General features: G+C 47.2%; 1 long non-coding RNA gene across 1 annotated transcript; it reads right to left on the bottom strand.

Moving 5' to 3' along the window:
* Positions 1–4915: 4915 nt before the first annotated feature.
* Positions 4916–7739, bottom strand: LOC146188314 (uncharacterized). The gene is made up of 3 exons (XR_014707188.1): positions 7567–7739; positions 5552–5632; positions 4916–5495 (listed from the first exon to the last, which is right to left on the bottom strand). It is a non-coding gene; the product is annotated as an uncharacterized LOC146188314 (long non-coding RNA).
* Positions 7740–17038: the final 9299 nt, after the last annotated feature.

Genomic DNA, 17038 nt, shown 5'->3' with positions numbered 1-17038 from the left:
GTTTTTTTTTTTCTTTTGGACAGCTTTCCTAGTGACAGTGCCTTTGGCGTTTCTCGGCGCACTGCCACTGGTAGCAAAGCTGAGCGTAGCTCGCTTTCTTTGTATTCACAAAAGAGGCCGAAAGAAGCAGACATTTCACAGTTTCTTCCTCTTTCTCTGCGAGAGGCAAGCAACCACTTCTCACGCGCTGTTGTGGCCTACTTGTCGGTGAGCAGTGGCGCCTCTATACTCTTAAAGAGAGCTAGTGAAAAGTTAGTAACGAATCCAGCAACTACCCATCTTTAACCGTTATAAGCGACTACTGTGTACAACCGCATGCAATTCGGTAAGTACTTAGTCAAGACAGTCAGGGTAGTAACAAAAAAAAGCTAATATAGAATGTCTGTGTGTGAGAACAGCGGCTCACTCTTGGAGGTCTATCTCCGCCTACGGGCTCAGCTTTCTCATCACCCGCGAACGAAAAAAAAATAAATAAAAAAGATCTAACGCCTCTCGCAGGCGAGGAAAGGGGCATGCATGCTCTGCAACCCTTCCTATCTCCTGTAGACCTGAGCATCCAAAGCCTCAGCACCTCAACGCCACAGCTGAAGGCGCTGCTTCCCCGCGCCAGCTTCCCCGCTACTCCCTGAATGGTGCTGCCTTTCTCTGCAGAGGTCGATTCTGCCTTTCTTCGGCCAGTTTTCTTCTGCCACAAAAGTGGCAGGATGCATGGTCCCTGCGTGACACAATGCACCAACCACTCACGAAATGGCTGGAGTATGTTCTATTTCCCAACTAAGAAGAACCGTCCTTATGACCGGGAGGTAAAGCGAGACAAATAGGAGTCTGCAAACTCTTCTCCTATACAGTAGAGGCGCAGTCATTATTTGAACCAATTGATACGTTTACTAGTTTTGCCAGTCGCTTCGGATTATTCATGCAGTATATAAGCTAAAAGCTGCGTAAATATTTTAGAAAGGTTGTAGCCGCGCATTTTACCATGGATATATTTTGTAGAAGTTATATTACACGGAAATATACAGCAGGTCCACGGCGGTGAGACATTTTCATAACTCGCAAGTGTGGACACGGATTTGTATTTCTGGGATGGCTTCAATACATATACCTAACGTCATATTTCCGGGCCGACAGACTGTGATATTGAATATATGTATACAAGCCAGCGGTGCAGCAGTGCTGCATTTATGGACAACTAAATGCTGCTTAGAGCCGACAGTGTTTTGATTGCATTTACAAAAAGTCGTAAGAGCAAATGCGATAAGCGGATTCGGTTCAATAACCTTGAGAGTGGGTGAAGGATTATTTACATGTTCCAACGCTGTTTGACGAAGTAATGAAGCAATTTTTCTGTTTCAAACTTCCGTTAATGAGAACTTTGCTAGAGTTCGGACTTGCTTCTATATGACATTTCTGCCGTTAGCACAGTACCGACAGTTTACCTTGCACAACAACTAATATTAGCCTTGCGTTTAGGAGCTGACGAAATTCGGGCTGCCGAATGTGGCACCCCTCAATCGCTGAAACACTGCCAAAGCTTGTGTATCTCATGATATTGCGGATATATTGCCGTTCGCGCTGCACATACTGGACGCCTGAATTATTTTATCCAGGCTCTTTTCGAAGACTACTGCAATGAGAACCACCGCTTGGACGGGGGGAAACTGCTAAAGGCAAACGCTGTGTATACCAACCATATTTTCGTTAAGATTTAAGCTGCATTATATTGTTTGATGACGAATATGATGTGTATCACTGTTTTGCCTTCAGTGTTGGAATACTAGCGCCTTCTGAGTACAAACTTTTCTCGCTTAATATTTCCACTTTAAGATATTACTGTTCGCACAGCTTTGACATATTAAGTGCCGACATAGAGCAGTTCAGAAAAATTTACTAAAAGCTACATTTACACTTCTGATTGGTTGTGCAGTTGCGCTTTTATAACATCAAAGAAAGGCTCCTAAGGCGAGACGCACACCTGCTCTTCCCCGACATCAAACCAAACGCAACCCGGCAAGAGCGAGATTCTAGTGTTATTTCGGACTGCGGTGAGCCATCACCGTCAGATCATCCTTCAGAGCCAAGTTGATCCGGGAAAGCACTTGAGGGAACGACTTTCACTCAAAAAGGTTGTCTGTCCCTCTAGCAATGGAGAAACTCCGCAAAATGAATTCTGCAATATACATTCCTTCCGTAGCTATTGCACTGAGTTGAAAAGACAACTAGAAGATATGAGAAATCATCAAGCGAAACTTCACGAATTACTATAAAAGCAAGTTTGACAATTAACACCCTAAGGATAAAGGTGAGCTGGATAGAAATCGGTATAGAGCAATTTGAGTAGAGAACGCATCAGTTTTTAAGACGAAAGCCTTTAATTCCTGGTGGTTGTCAGCAGGAGCTGTCGGCACAGGCAGTCACAATTTCGAGGGAGCTAGTTAAAAAAAATAAATTAACCTTGTCTTCATCGGCAATCGAACCTCCATCCCTTCGATCCCCAGCCGAGAGCTTCACCAACGTTGCGTCAAGCCCCCCCTATTGCAAAAACCAGCGTCTCCAGTGAGAAACCAGTAAGATTTTCGCGCTGGTTTTGCACTGGATCTGCTGGGCACGCTGGAGGTCTGCGATATTCACTGGAGCAGTAACGGGAAGACACTGGCTGCACTGGTGCGATGGGAGAAAAACGCTGGGATTAGTCTTTTGACGCTGGGTGTGTCGCTGGCATCCGCGATGCACTGGGAGAAGCGCTGTATGTGCGCTGGGCCGCACTGGTCCCAGTGCCCCAGTATAGACGGTGCGGCGTGCGGCGTCAGCCGGAGTAGCATCCCTCAGGGGCCAACAGGGCAACAGTGTACTTTCAATCGACCATCGGGGGCATATGAAAAATATGGTTCAAGCAAGCGCTTTTTGCTGCGAAGTCGTTGCGCATTTGTAAGAAAACAAAGGCAGTATCTTTTTTCTAGAGTTTCCATGTTTCGATAGGTCGTTTCGAGCGTTTCGAGAGCGACAACGATCGCCGCGCCTCGATCTCATGACAGACTGACTACTAACGCACTACTAAAGCTGGAATTGAATAATGTGGGCTACCATGCATAACCAACTTCACAGCTGATCTTAAGGGCACTCTAACACAATGATTACTGCCAAAATGTTCAATGCGGGCTCAATCGCAGGCGAGCGTAGCCTGCACCACGGCCCAGTATAAACAGCAGAAAGAAAAACTAAAACGAGGAAGAGAGTAGTTTACCGAGCGATGGGTCCATGAGAGAAAAAGCAACAACATACAGCGCTTGTAATACATAATATTTGGCGTGTTTCTCAAGCTTTTGCGCTCCTTCTTACTCTGCGTATCAAGCAGCCGAGCCCTCGGTCATCGCAACGCTTCCCGCAATGTTTACATACAAATAAGGTTTAGTTACACGCAATTAGGGTCATCGCTGCGGCGCTTGCCGGTATTGAAGCTTGGTCGCACGTTTTTCATTGAAGGCTTCTACTAAAGCTCCGTGTTCAGCGAAAATTACGCCCACGGTAGCAGAGCACCACCCAAGAGCCGGCGTTGGTAAATTTGCCAGCGATGTCAAACTACACATGTTAAAAATGATTCCAGTGCACAAAATAGCGCGCATAGGCACCCAGAACATTAGTTGCAAATCGTGAGAGCAGACAGCAAGCTAAAATGGTCAAGAAGTTGCAATTGTTAGAACGGTAGCAATGGCCTGTAGACTGCAAAACATGAAGTCCCAACCTTATAAATGCGGGTCATGACATAAAATGCAAAAATGTTTATAGAAAATCTAGTTCTCGGCGTGGCCGAGTGGTTAGCGTGCTGAGCTAGTAATTGGTATGTGCCGAGGGACTTAGTTCGAGGCACGCTTGGTGCACTAATTTTTTTTTTATTTTTTTTTTTACTTTTTTTTAGGTTTTTTTTATGTACCTAACTTGTTTCGTTACTTTTTACTTTTTAATTTTTATCCCACGCCTTTTTTTTCCGGGCGAACAGTGCCGCCAGCGCGAAGCGTCCCAGTATGCCGCGTCCCAGTATGCCGCGTACCAGTGCGCCCAGTGTCCAGCGTCATACTGGGACCATAATCAGGTATGGCGCTGGGGCGCTGGCTCCCAGTGGCACTGGTTTTTGCAATAGGGGGCCTCTACCCCCCCCCCCCCCTATTTTTCTTTATTTCGTGTTAACAATGAAAATTACCATGGGGCAAAGTCAATGTATAAAAGCACGAACAGCTCTAGCAAAAGTAAGGCTTCACAAAGTTTCAAACGCTTTAGGTTAGCCAGCTCGCTCAAAACAGGCATCTATTCAGGTTTATCAGTTTGGGCATTACAGATGGCGATCAGGATGTTGACACTTTCAATCAAATACTCACTCGCGGAGCGAGCATCCACGTCCGCTTGTCTCACAGTCATTCTCGCTTTCCATACATTGTGGAAGCAAAGCAACATGATTAAGTCGTATGGCACACCTCCTTTATTATGGACCGGCAGGAACCATACACCATACACTCTTAAAAAAAAGGTTGGTGAATTCACTAAGTTACTACTAACCTTTTACTTGTCACATAGATCACTACCTTCTTAGTAACTCGAGGTAGTAAAAATACAGCTAGTGAAATTTACTACCCCAGGAAGTTAGTGAACAGTACTAGCGCCAGTTAGTAGTAGGTTAGTGAACACCAACACCTTCGTGCATTATAGTTTGCCATTGATGGGTAGTGAAATATACTACCTTCTAGGTAGTACGCACTACTACCGCACCTAGAGATTCGTACTACATAGGACGTAGTGCTTATTACAACATATACCTAGTTCTTATTATGGGTTACCATTGAAAAGGTAGTATAATGTGCAACCTTTTGTTTAGTATAAAATACTACCTGGCCTAGAGGTTCTCACTACATAGGTACTAGTGCTTACTGCGGCAGAAACCTGGTATCAGTTGCTACCTGTATGGAGCCAATATATGCATCGATAGGTAAATTATTTCTGAACATATTGAATACCTTAATAAAGATTTGGTAAATAAAAATAATTGTATTATTCGTAATATGTGGTCAATTGTAATCGGCTTCAAGTTCGGTGCAACATTGAGCTGATCTACAAACAAGATGCTAACTTATTTTACCTTGTTCGCACCAGTCTTCAAGCAATGATGACGACAAAATTTCCGGACAACAAATACTCACTTTATTCGTATTTAAAGACAGTGTGGCTATGCCCTTTTTAATGGCAGAAATCGCCCTGAGAGCTAATGGGCATAGTGGCGATGAGCTTCTTAGGCTGCATAAATGCTCTAGCACTGCGCAAACGTTTTCGTTGCGCGTTGAATGTCTAACATTAAATATCCAGTAGCTCTCAATGGCATGCGTGAGTCCCACGGTGACGTCCAACATTCGATCTTGATATCTTCAAACCCAGCATATATTGCGTCAGCGTCATCAGGGTTCATCCGGACGCGCTCCAATGCTGGGTAGATGTCCTAAAATGGAACACTGAAAGTAATGAAATTAGAACTTCATAAATGAATTTATAACAAATTTATACTTACTGGCCTCATCCGGAAATGTGGCTTTCAATTCTTTCACAACCATGCAGAGGCAAAAGTTCCACCATTCAGTAGCAAAGTGATCTGCAAGTATTACAGAATTCACATATATTAAAATCACTTCTTCAATGACAATAAAAGGGAGCAATAAAGACTTAGAACTTATGAAATTGATTTTTTTTTTCTTTCAAATAATGAAGTCCGCAGTTTATTGAACACGCCTAAATTCCACTGAAAATTACTACTTTTATTTCATATATTCCTGTGCTTTCAGATTTACAGGCTGTTTTGTTTTTGCTAAACACAAAACAACATTCATAGAATTATGATACCACAAACAGATAAAAATTTTTGGGATGGGTATTTTATACAATCATTTCCAGAAAAGAACAGATTTTCAGCGCTGACAAATACACACACATAGGACAGGCACTGAATATCTTTTTTTTTTCGAAACACCACAATGAAACTTCTTTCAAAAAAAAAAACAAAAGCATTCTATATGCAGTTCAAAAAATTGCTACACCTTGTCGTGAACTGGAAATGATTTAGTCATGTAAAAACAATTGCTAGGTTAGTTGGTTCATTTCACAAAATGAAATTTTAAAAAATAAATATAGATTCGCAGATATACATTTTGGGATGGATATTTTATAGAATAATTTCCAGAGAAGGAGAGATTCACAGCGCTAACAAATAGACACTCACAAATACACACACACAAGAAAGGCGCTGACTCCATCTTCTGTTTCGAAAGGACACCAAAATGAAACTTCTTAAAAAAAAGAAAAGATCTGTATGCAGTTCAAAAACTTCCTACAACCTTGTCGCAAACTGGAAATTATTTAGTGAAGTAACACCAGATGCTAAGCTAGTAAGTGCCTTTCACCAAAACGAAGCTTCTCCCAAAAAGATAGATATAAACACACAGATATAAATTTTGGGATGGATATTTTATGCAATCATTTCCAGAAAAGGGAAGGTTCACAGCGCTAAAAAATACATACTCACAAATAGACACACACAGGACAGGCGCTGACTCCAAAATCTTTAAAAAAAAAAACAACATACGTTTCATTTTGCTGTCGTTTTCAAAAAAAAAAAAAAGAAAGTTGGAGTCGGCGTCTATTCTATGTGTGTCTATGAGTGCGTACTGGCTAGCGCTGTGAATCTTTCCTTTTCTGTGAAATGCACCAACTAGCCCAGCAATTGGTTTCACTTGACTAAATCATTTCCAGTTTGTGACAAGGCTGTAGGAATTTTTTGGACTGCGTACAGATTAAAGAAACATATTTCTAAAGACCCGCGTAGCTCGAGCAGATGCACTAGGATCCAATAATTGTATGCAAAACAAAGCAGAAAAACTCAGCTTATACGGTCTTGAAGTAAGTTTGTGACCAAGTTATATGTTCCCGACAAATAACAAAAATGTCAGCAAAAGTTTGAATTTACTACAAACCTACAGTTTGCTACAAAATATTCTAGGACTGCGGGTGCCAAAAAATAACAAAAATGTCCACAAGGTATGGGTTTACTACAAACCTACAAATTACTACAAAAACACGATAGAACTGCGATGTAATCAAGTGCGAAAAAACATGATTTAGTTAGACTTGTGCAAAACTTATTCCAAAAAAATAAAAAAAAAAAAAAGGACACTTGCTACCTTCGCACGAGGCATAGTTTTTACTGTGTTAGGTTCGTTTTACTTTCAGCGGCGTTTATGCTCAACAAAAACAGCATGTTCACAGGACAAAGAAAGGCGACAACAGAACATGTGCTACTATCCTCTCAAAACATGTCGTTTTCGTTGAGCTTAATGTTTGTAGCAAATGGCACTACAGCTTACTCTGTTCAATTTCACTTCAACAGAGGTGGCATTATTTCAACGGCATTTACTTCTTGTCAGGATCAGGAAACACTCGGCCACAATTTATTAACAATGGCGATAAATAATTACTTTTGCAATACACAGGTCTTTGCATTCCAAGCAGTGAAGATGAAAACGGGCAACTTACCTCGAAGCGCACGTTTTCTGCACCATCCCTAAATCGCCATCCAGCAAAGCATTTATCAGATCTTCCTGCCGATGCTGCCCGCTGGCTTGAATAACTCTTTCGGTCTTTCCAAATCACTAGACATGGGCGACGAACACAGCGCTTCGGCGTCACTCTTCCCGCCAAAATCAGTATCGGTGGAAGACGGCGACACCACGAAGCAGAACGAATGAAAATAAGCCAGTCTGACAAGTCAATGCTGGCCCAATGCGCGGCAAACGAGCGGCGGCGCTGCTGTCAAAAACGATGGGATCCTGGAGTCGATGTCTGCAAGAGCAACATTTACGTAGTGCTTAATGTGTGCACTCTCCAATGGTGCTCATGAACTTTGATATGTCGACCAGGACACGCAGACATTTACAAAAGTGTGAGACTCGACAACCACCATTCCAGCAGCACAACGACGACGTTCCCGTCCACCGCGCGCAGTTTCGCACAGCGGAAAGCATGCGTAAAGTGAGAGAAGAGTATGCCCGAGTATTAGCCATCGCCCCACTGTTCTTTTTATAGCCGCGCGTGAAACCGTTTCATATTTCGGCGTCTACCGTCCGCCGAACTTCGGCCACCTGCAGCGCCGGCACGTTCGGATGCCTGGATCAAATGTCGACGGTACAGCCCCTGCCAGCCGTCCAGCCCACGCGCATTCCTCCCGGCACCTTTTTTTCTTTGTGTGTGTGTGTGTGTGTGTGTGTGTGTGTGTGTGTGTGTGTGTGTGTGTGTGTGTGTGTGTGTGTGTGTGTGTGTGTGTGTGTGTGTGTGTGTGTGTGTGTGTGTGTGTGTGCGTGTGCGTGTGTGTGCGCATGCGTGCGCGTGCGTGCGTGCGTGCGTGTGTGTGTGTGTGTGTGTGTGTGTGTGTGTGTGTGTGTGTGTGTGTGTGTGTGTGTGTGTGTGTGTGTGTGTGTGTGTGTGTGTGTGTGTGTGTTTACAGGATGTTGATGCTTGGACCATACGTAGAGAAAATGGAATAAATGTTGATTGCAGGCAACTACATGCGAGGTGGAAAGGTATTGATTTCTGGTCGTTGTGCATTTCTGTGTTAAGATGAACAAAACAACAGCAGTAGACGCAAAAACCTTGTGCTATGCAACGTGAATACAAATTATTTTCAATTTTCTTTAAAAATGTGTTGCTTCTAAAATGACGCCATCCGCACTTGAGCGTTTTCCGTGACTGACTGCAGGTCGTTCCCACAAAGCATCCCAGTTCACTATACTGCAGGCTTTTCCTGAAAGAGCTAAGTGTCGCTCTGACTTTTTTCGACACCGCATTACGCTGTCAGGAGCTCGCATGGGGCAAGAAAACTCAAATTCTGTAATGTTTTTTCTTTAGTTTGAAGGGTGCACAAAAAACAGACTTAAAAAAAAATAAAAAATAAAACGAACGCCATTATATGATTGAAAGTAATGTATCTCGTTAATTCCGGAATAAGTTTTAATGTATGACTGGCAAGAACAGCCAAAGCATGAATTTCTGAAAATATTGGTAAAGTTACGCTAGCAAGATACTATGGTAAAGTTGCCCAGGGATTCTAGCACTTAACTCGTCAAAACTACTAACAGAAACTCACTTGTTAGTAATGGGAGCCGTTACTACCTCAAAAAGTTGCGAGTTAGTTCAAGGTTAGTAAAAAGGTAGTAAAACCTATTCGAAGTTAGTAACTGCTGCATTTACTAGCTTCTTACTAACCTTTTTTCTAAGAGTGTATGGTGTAATTGGCAAGTGCTTTTTTTAAAGATCTCTGAAGGATATCCAACAGGAAGACTGCATCCTGATTGTGAAACGTTTATCATAATTTCCCTTGTGTACCGTGAGGATAGCGGGATTCCGCGAGTTACATATACTGCGCCTTTAATTTCCTGTAAATGAATTATAGAACGCCGATGAATTTTGATGCGTTCAAAGGAAGGCTGATTGTGTTCGACAGCGAGGTTACTCAGCTACTGAGCCAGTAGCAGGCCCGTGCATTTTCTTTTCCCTCTTTCTACAGCCACAAGGGCCGCGCAATGTACCCTCACGACTGTTCATGGCATCACCAGGCGATTCATGTAATTCTCACGGGACTGCAGGAATTAGGAGTCAGCGAGAAGAAATATATTTACATAATGGATTTCCTGACAAACAGGACGTTGAAACTAAAGTTCCAGGACCTAGAATGTCCACCTGGGAAGTAAAGAAACGCCGCAAGGTTCGGTGCTGTCCCCCTTCCTTTTTAACGTGGTGATGAGAGGCCTTCCCGCCGCTCTTAGAGCCATAAAAGATCTAAAGTTCAGCATTTACGCGGACGACGTTAATCTCTGGATGAACAATGGCAGCGACGGCAGCTTAGAGGAACGCCTACAGGCGGCGGCGGACACCATTGTGTCCTACGCGGCCGAAAGGGGTCTCGCGTGCTCCGCAAAAATCCGAACTTTTCATATATAACCCAAAATCAAAGATGTGCAATGGCGACTTTAACGTAGAAATTAAGGTCGACGACAAAACCGTACCAAAAGTCCAGCAAATCAGAATCCTCGGACTTTTTATTCAAGGGGGCGGGTATAACGACGGAAGGATAAAAAAGCTCATTTCCTACGCGACGCAAGTAACAGGGATATTTAGGAGGATTGCATTCAAAGACAGAAGCCTCAAAGAGAGAAACCTCTTGAGACTGATGCAGGCGTACATAATAAGCCGAATATGCTATGCCACACCCTTCTTCAACATCAGAACCAATCAAAAAGATAAGATATAGACGCATTCATCAGGCGTTGCGTCAAGAGGGCACTGGGTCTGCCCATCTCCTCCTCTACGGAACGCCTGATAGAAATCGGAGTGCATAATAGCTGGACGGAACTTACTGAAGCGGTGAGAATCGCCCAACATGAGAGATAAAGTAGGTCGAGCAGGGATGGAACCATCTTAGAATGGGTGGGTCGAAAAACAGATAGGGGCACAGCATACAAGGTTGCCCTACCACCACAATGTCAGGAGAACATCATTGTCCGTCCTCTCCCCCGCAACATGCACCCTGGTTGTTTCACACCCAGATAGATGAGAAAAAAAAAGATAAAAGTAAAGCATGCGATGCGAGGGGGACCCTCGATCATATACTATGGGAATGCCATAAGTCTCCAGGCGCTAGGGACAACATTAAAAGTAGAGAAGCCTGGGTAACCCTGTTGCGAAGCGACATCCCGCTGACCAGCAAAAAGCCGCCTGCCTGGCGGCTGAGGCCGCGAATAACCAATGTATATTCGCCAGTCCTTAGTCACGGAGGTTCCAGCTCCCGTTCCTCAGGCCTGCGTGCCAGAAGCGGGGTATAGGGGGCCTCCTAAATCGGTGGAAATTAAAAGTTTTATTCATCATCATCATCATCATGCACAGACAAAGCTGACCCGGACGGGCGTCCGATCCAGGCGTCCGTGCGGCGCCTTTCATTTGGCGCTTCATCGAACGCTGCACGACACAGCAAACACTAGCAGACGCAGATGTCCAGGAGGCGTTAGTACAGAAGGCATCAGCGGGCTTTGAAATTGATTTACAGGGTTAGAAAAAGGCGCAGTATCTGCCACAGTTCTCCGCGTACACATGTACCGCGGCGTAAAGGAAGGAAGGAAGGAAGGAAGGAAGGGGGAGGGGGGTGAAAGAGGGGAGGGGGATAGGGGTGCCGTAGTGAAGGGCCACGTACGATCCACCGCGCTATAATGGCCTTCGCCTCATCACACTTCAGCGGTCCAAAGTGCCCTCTAGAATTTCTTTTCGTCAGCCTTGCGTGTGGTCGCTGCAGACTATCAAACAGAAAGTCCAACTGAAGTTTTATTGTGGAAAGTCGGGCTGCTACAGAACTCTTAGGCATCTTGGCTATCCATTCCTGCGGAAAGGAGATTAGCTCGTCGCCTCCATTGGCTCAACTTCTTGCGGGAATTCTGAGAGAAGTTGTTGAACTCCTCCAAACCAAAGCACATGTCCTGAAAGAAGTGAAGAGAAACTCTTTCTTGATGAAATGGCGATTGGCCGGGGGTTGTAGCTTAACCGGGCTGAAGACATTGTGCACGGGGGAGTGAAACTGCCAAAAAAACAAGATGAACCTGATAATCATGCACTGGTGCTCATGGTTGGTAGGCTTAACCAGCGCTGGAAACAGGTGATTGCATATCACTACACAGGAAGCCTCGTCGAAGGACGTGCGCTTAGGGATTTCGTTCTGCAAATCGTTCAATTTTGCGCAGACTTCGGACACTGCCGCCTCAAACCGAGCGATGTGGCATGGGCTCGGCTTTTCTAGCCGACCAAAATTACACCACACCCTGTTCAATACCGGACTGTCCTCACTCAGATGAAATTGCTCTTCAGCGCAGACGCTGCTCATGTTCTGAACAATATTAAGGGGCACAAACTCTCCTGTCTCCTATTTAACTGAAGAAACGTTCAACCGATGAGTTTTTCCTGGCATTGATTGAAGCTGGAGCATGTGCGCGCTGCGTTGGAATAGCGGGGCGACAATGCCCACGCGCGGAATACTTCGTTGAATGTACGTGGGGTGTGGTAATCACTCTGGGCATGCGCACGTTCCCCGCTATTCACCTAACCGATAGGTGCCCCCCTTTTCAAAAACTCGCTATTGGTGATGGGAGCACCTTTAGCTGACCTGCCTGCAGCACTTCGATATTACTTCCTTGATAGCTGTGCATAGAAACTTGGGGGTTAAATTGGTCACTCCAGTAGAGGGTCGTCTTTCATGTTCTGCACCGCGGCTAAACCTCGAAGTCGTTGAACGGATTATTGGAATTTACATTGCCTCAAAAATACAACTATATTCTACGCACTCCAAAATAGTACACCGGCGTGTAGGCCCACTTCCCCCTGTTTATTCTCAAGCACTTCCCTCCGCAGGTCATAGAAATGGAAAGCAACAGCACACTTTAGCTCTCCTTGCAAAGCTGTCGGAAAGCGGCGCTGTGAAAGTAAGCGAAGAAAAAAAAAATGCCGCACACGTTCTACAGTAACCCCTCGCTGTTCTTGCCCTCAGGTCATTAAGTGAAACGAGTAGAGCCGTTTATCTGCGTTCGTGCCAATGGGGCTTCGTCGGTTCCTTCAACACGCTGCCATCATCCAAAGCCACCTCTCGCGCCCCGCGTTTTTCCTAAAACTTGCAAAGTCGGTGACCTCAAAGGAGCGCCGGCGGGCTAGCGCCTTTCAACGACGGCGACAATAAACGTCTGCGATGCCGAACGGGGCGCTTCTCACATTCTGTGGTCGTCAACCTACCTCGTCGCCCTGCAGTGAAGCCCTCGGTTTCCAGAAGTGTTGACACTCTCCTCCCGCCGCGCGCGAGAGCGCCGCCCGCTCGTGGCCAATGTTCGGGGTGTTGCCATGAAAGGTGCTGAGACGACTCTGCGAAAGGCAGGCCCATGCTGGGCGGCTCCGTCGCTCGGTCCAGCGTGGCGCGGCATTGCGCACGTGTTTTTGACACATTTCGGAGTGTGCGGCTGCGGATGCTTTTGCAGGTTGAAAACGTGAAAGAAAGAAAAAAGAACATTAAAGGAGCATTATGCATGACAGCCGGGTACAATTACTAAACGTTTTCGGAGACTATATTCGGTAGAAGTGGCAGGTGTTTGGAATTCATCTGTGACGAGCGGGACAAGTGATGACGTCACGTCGCTTCCTTGAAGAACATCAGTGGCTTTCCCCAGCGGTTTCAGATATTCCCGAGACACTTTTGGTTCCTTTCTGTAGGGCGAGGGCTCACAAACACATTTGTTTGTCTCGTCATTTCTGTGCTGCAGAGTCTCTACTGTTGCAGTGAATATCCTCCGGTTTGTTAAAAAGACATGTTGAAATAAGTGCACACCTATATTAGAACCATGGTCTGTATAAAAGTATTATTTTAACTTGCCTCTTACAGGCGCTCTGGAGCGTGAATGAACGAATTCCACCGTGTGACAGAGGACATCACCAGATTGTTTTTGCATTTTTTGCTTCGCGCGCCAGTCCAAAAGGGCGACCGCTTACAAGTCTACTATGGTGGCGATGCCTTTCACGCCGTGCAAGGCATCACTCTAAAAACGTAATGCGGTATTTATATCGTGATTATAAGTGCATGCGAAAACAGGACAGGTATTCCAATTTTGAAGCGGGCGCCGAAACCAGCATCAAACTCGCGATCGCTTTCGACCCTAGAGCCTGCATTGTCTTCCTCTTGGTACGCGGCTCTGTTTTTCTGCAAAGCACTCTTCGATTCCGCTGTTTTATTGTGTAGAATGCGCACCTTTACAGCCTCGATCATATTAGCGGCGTTGTCAGCCATAACATAGCCAACCTTTCCTTGGTTCAAAGCGGTAGCCTTTAACTCTTATCCAACTTTTTTCTCCACTTTCTCACCTGCATGCAATTGTAAAAGTAGCCAGAGCAGCCAACGGAGGTTGGAAGGTACATTTATTCATAGTGACGCGGCAAGGCTGCCTGGAGCTCGAGCGAGGAAGACGAAGAACGCCGGGCTCACTAGCCAGCTAAAACGTCCAGTAATGCCGTCCGGCTGCGTGACGGTGCTACAAGAGTGATTAGAAATGCGGCATTAGTGCAACTCTTTCAAAGGGGACGTCCTCGGCGCTAACCGTTGGTGATCCGAGCAACAAGCAACATCGGTAGTGTCGGGTGGCTGGGGCGAACGAGCGGCTAACGGGCGTTGTAAGGCTTCATTTGTGCGACGTGTACCACTTCGGATGATGTTGACCGTCGATAGGAACGAACAGTCTCCTGGGGAAGAACTTCATAGTTCACCTCGCTGAGTTGGCGGACTACCTCATATGGGCCAAAGTATCGCCGAACTAGCTTTTCAGACCGGCCTCTCATACGGATTGGGCTCCACACCCAAACTCGATGTCCGAGTTCGTAACTTGCATTTCTGTGGCGTAGATTATACCGGTGAGCGTCTTTTGCTCGCTGGTGCCGGACACACTGTCGAGCAAGTTGGCAGGTGGCCTCGGCAAGCACGACGAATTCATCAGAACCGATCACGGCGAGATTAGCACTATCGGGAAGCAGCATTGTGTCCAGCAGAGTCATGGCTTCGCGGCCGTGGACTAAACGAAACGTAGTGAATGTTTCGTTTCTTGCAGCGCAGTATTATACGCGAAGGTGACATAGGGAGGTTTCGATGGTCCTCGCCGACATACATTGAAAGCATATCAGCGATTGTCTTATTAAGCCGTTCGGTGAGTCCATTTGTTTGCGGGTGATAAGCTGTTGTTCTTCGGTGACTTGTGCCACTGAGGCGCATAACCTCCTGTGTAAGTGCAGAGGTGAAAGCTGGTCTCCTGCCAGTTATAGCGAATGCGGGCTAACTGTGACGAAGCACAATGCTCTGCGTAAAAAAGGTCGCTATTTCAGCATCTGTTCCACGCGGAAGAGCTTTCGTTTCACAGTATCAGCTGAAAATAGTCTGAGGGCGCTGGGACTTGCGCAACCGCAAGCAGGTTTACCAATCCCGAAAGTTGTGTTGCACATAAAAGTTTATTCAGTCTAATAATTTTGTTTATAACGTGTAAAACAATATTTATCAACTACCACAAACATACTTACGGTACCACACAACCACTTTTATCCTTTTATGCTAAAAATAGAAATGCGTCTATTATTTTTCTTTCATTTTTCTAAAAAAGTTCTTATCCATGGGAGGCAGTCACCACGTCACGCTCATAAAATCCCCTCATTCAGGCACTATGGGCCATGCATGCACTATGGGCCATGCATGCACTATGGGCCATACATGCACGAGCGCCGGCAACACATAGCATACGTGCTGAAGACGAAAGAAACATACTGTTTCCAAGACATCCCCGACATATCAGCCGCAATGCTGTTGATCGTGTATACTCGTGCATGGCACAACCTTACCGGCAACGCTGGGTCATTCAGCTGATTTCGAATCACTGCCTATGCAGGCCTGCGCGTTCATAGTGTGGGGGTTCTTATTAAGCCGTCGAGCCTCTTCTGAGGTCTAGGCCGCAAACACAGAGCTCCCGCGATCACACACCACGTGCAGCCGTTCTCACGGCCGCAAAGTAGTAATGCAAAATACGACACAACACAGAACAGGACTTTGCCCGGAACCAGATGTTTATTGGGTCTTCCCAAAAAGAACGCTGGTGAAGGTCTTGCTGGAGACCCTATCCTTTTGGATGGGGCCTGACACTTCGAAGGGCAAGATGGCGACAACAAAGAAGTATAGCGGGGAGGTATTTACCTTGCGTCCTTCCGTTCTCGCGGCTCGCTGTCGTCTCTCCTCGGCGGTAGCCGGTTCCCGCCGATCTCGGCGCATCTTGCCCTTTGTCCTTTTTCGGCCAATGAGCGTCGCGTCTGCGACGCCTAGCGGTGCGCTCCTGCGCCCGGCGAGGGAAGAAGGAAACGCGGCGCTACCGAGCAACCCGTTTGGGTTACTCAACCCCGGAAGAGAAGGAATACTTTTGTCCCCTTCATCCTCCGCGGCGCGCGGCGCTTCGGAGGGATGCGTGGTTCTCCACAATCGCTACACTCCTCCTCCCTAAAGACCGAACGTCACCTGAATTCAGGCGACGGTAGGCCGGCAACGATTTCCTTGCCGCTTTCTTCCAGATGGGAAGGCCGGGGGGGGGGGGGTGTCCGGGCTCGCCTCCCTTTTTTAAAAACCCCCCAGCAGGTCCATTTCCAGGGCCATCCCATCCTCGTCGATGACGAGCCGGTGCTACGTGGGTTCGAGGCGAGGCAGGAGGGACTCCGGGTTCTGGTCGCCTGGCACGTCCACCCGGAGTATGAGGGCGGCGAACTCCGGGTCGCGAGCCATCCTGGCTCGTACCGCCTCCGCCTCCTGCCTCGCGTCGCAGCGGTCCGCGAAGGCCCGGTGGACCGCCGATGCCCTGTGCACATTCTCATGCACCAGCAGCACGCCGCACGTGCCGCAGTAGACGGCACCTGGATCGGGGGCCATCCCCGAAGTCGGGTGCGCCGCCCAGCTTTCCCGTACTGTGCGGCCGCGGAAGACTCGCGGCACCCGATCCAGGGCGAGGTCCGCCGCCACCTGGAGCTGGTTTGCCCAGGCCGCCACGCTTACCTATGGTCGCGGCGGCTCGGCACCCTCCTGGCTCGTCCAGGTGGCCACGTACCGGAACTGCCGTTGTCCCGTTTCAGCCGCCGCCGCTGGAGTCCGTCGCGGAGACCGCGGCCGCTCCTGTTGTAGGGGCTGCTGCTGCTGCGGCCACTGTTGCTGCGGCCACTGCGGCCGCGGGTCGCACTGCTGCGTCCGCTGCGGCCGCAGGCACTGATGCTGCGGGCCTCGTTGCTGCGGGCCCCGTTGCTGCGGGCCCCGTTGCTGCGGCCCCGGCCGCCGAAGGCCCCGCTGCTGCTGTCCAAGTCGAGGCTGTGGCTGCCGGCGCCCCGGTGGCCGACGGAGATGCCGGTACTGCTGCTGCTGCGT

Source organism: Amblyomma maculatum, chromosome 5 (genome assembly GCF_055883805.1).
Source record: "Amblyomma maculatum isolate TAMU_Amacu chromosome 5, ASM5588380v1, whole genome shotgun sequence".
Lineage (NCBI taxonomy): Eukaryota > Metazoa > Arthropoda > Arachnida > Ixodida > Ixodidae > Amblyomma > Amblyomma maculatum.
This window is presented reverse-complemented; position numbering and strand designations above follow the sequence as displayed.